The sequence below is a fragment of the Dama dama genome, chromosome 24 (assembly GCF_033118175.1).
Source record: "Dama dama isolate Ldn47 chromosome 24, ASM3311817v1, whole genome shotgun sequence".
Classification (NCBI taxonomy): domain Eukaryota; kingdom Metazoa; phylum Chordata; class Mammalia; order Artiodactyla; family Cervidae; genus Dama; species Dama dama.
The window spans coordinates 11851161-11853885 of NC_083704.1; positions in this window are offsets into that span (position 1 = coordinate 11851161).

Consider the following 2725-nt stretch of genomic DNA (forward strand, 5'->3'; position numbering starts at 1 on the left):
CGGGAGCCATAAGGAAGCCTGAGGAAGAGGCTTTGAGAACAAGAACAGTGAGTGTGTTAAAGGGTGAAGACAGGAAAGCAGTTACAATGGGAACCAAGACAGAATAATGGCGTCAGCACACGGACAGGGTGTAAGGAAGATGACAAGTCATGCAACTGACCCAGCGAAGTTTTGTTGAGACACCAGAATTGCTGTGCATCCCAAAATAACTTATTGTTTTCTTTGAGGTCTGGTTGTGCAGCTGTAGAGGGGTCTTCCTGTCTCTCTTTTCCTCCTCTGTGCATCCTTTCAATAAATTCCATTACCCGGAACCCAAATATATCTCTGTTCTTTGAAAACTGAAAGAGGCTAAGAAATCCACACTATCAGAAATAAAATGAACACCCCAATCGTACATGCATTTATAATGCTTTAGGTATTCAGAATATTTTTACAATTAATATATTCCTTCAGCTCCTTTTAATTTTATTTTTATTATCCAAATTATAACATCATTTTCAATTTTATAACTTCCAGCTAATGTGCCTTCCATTCTTCATTATGTCACTAATTTAATAACCAACAAAATCTCCTCTAATTCCTTAGTAAATGAGTTTGTTTTGTATAGTTATTAAGGGGAAGATATTTCTTCAGCAAAATAATTATTGTATCTAACTTTAAATATTTGAGATATGAACAATTTACAGTAGAAAGAAGTGGGGAGATTTTAAAAAATGAATACATAAATTCTGAAGCTCAATATATATTAAATTCTCTGGTTCAGCAAGAAAAAAACCCTTATGTCAAGTTTTCCTGTTTTCTGGACACCTATAGGATGAAATGAACAGTATCTTCATATTATATAAATTTTGAACTTCACTCTGACTTATTTTATGCATGAGTGTGTGTGTCTGTGAGCGTGAGTGTTTGTGGAGTTCAGTCATTCTGTCGTGTCCGACTCTTCTGTGACCCCATGGACCTGCCGGGCTTCTCTGTGGGATTTCCTAGGCGAGAATACTGGAATGCCTTGCCACTTCCTCCTCTAGGGGATCTTCCCAACCCAGGGGTTGGACCCACCTCTCCTGTGTCCCTTGCATTGGCAGACAGATTCTTTACCACTGCACCACCTGCGAAGCCCCAACTTATTTTACATTAGAATATAATTTAACACAATCTTTTACAAATAATGCAGTTATTGATTCTGTGATCACTTTGCAATTTATATTTAAAAATCCCCAGTGTATAGGAACGGGTGATTGCAGTACATTAGATCATTATGACTGTAACTGAAATATATTTTTAAAAAATATTATTTACTAACCTAGACAACATATTAAAAAGCAGAGACATTACTTTGCCAACAAAGGTCCATCTAGTCAAGGCTATGGTTTTTCCAGTAGTCATGTATGGATGTGAGAGCTGGACTATAAAGAAAGCTGAGCACCAAAAAATTGATGCTTTTGAACTGTGGTGTTGAAGACTCTTGAGAGTCCCTTGGATTGCAAGGAAATTCAACCAGTGCATCCTAAAATAAATCAGCCCTGAATATTCATTGGAAGGACTGATGCTGAAGCTGAAACTCCAATCCTTTGGCCACCTGATTTGAAGAGCTGACTCATTGGAAAAGACCCTGATGCTGGGAAAGATTCAAGGTAGGAGGAGAAGAGGACAACAGAGAACGAGATGGTTGGATGGCATCACCGACTCAATGAACATGGGTTTGGGTAGACTCTGGGAGTTTGTGATAGACAGGGAGGACTGGTGTGCTGCAGTCCATGGGGTTGCAAAGAGTTGGACACAACTGAGCGACTGAACTGAACTGAACTGAAAGTAACCTATTTACTTGTCTGCTCCTATAAGGCTCTCAGGAAGAGGTGCACAATTTAGCTACATACCAGGAAAGCACAAAACTTCCTGACATTAAAATAAAATGAAACAACCACCTTTCTATCAGAGGAGGCATTTGCTAGCACTTACTTTATCTTTAGAAATATTCTACCTGAATTTCTTAATGCACCATAAAAAATCCCTTCATTACTTCAAAGGTACTTTCATAAGGTACATGATCTAGAGTAGATAATCTACAGGATATGCTAAATTAAACAGTAAAAGAGTTTGGGAAATTTTTTTAGGAACAGATTTGCATGAATTCAATGTATATGACCTCGTTTTCTGAGCAACCAGCAAATAAAACTATACATGTTAATGGTTTCCATAATATTGGAGCTACTACCCTGATAAGTATGCTTAAAGATACACAATCAATGCTGGCAACTCTGCCTCATTGAGGATGTGAAAAGATTGCCTCAAACATAAAATCAGGTACCCTTAAGCTTTATGCATAAGGGAAATACAAATTAAAACCATGAGTTTGCATCTCACTAGTTCGCAAAAAGACCACCGTTTCTCTTTTTTTGGTTGTTCTGGGTCTTAGTTGTGGCATGCAGGATCTTTATTTGCAGCATTCAGGATCTAGTTCCCCAACCAGGGATCAAATTCAGGTCCCCTGCATTGGGAGCATGCGGTCTTAGCCTCTGGACCACCAGGGAAGTCCCCAAGCCAACCCTTTCTCAATGTACATTGTTGATGAGCCCTGGAAGGTGGGTCTCTCACACTCCGGTTAGGCAATTGATTCGAGCCCATATAACAGACAATTTATCTACTGAAATTATAAATATTACAAATTTCCATAAGTTTATCCAGCCAACACACTTGGGAAAAATTACTTCTTATAGTCTATTCATTT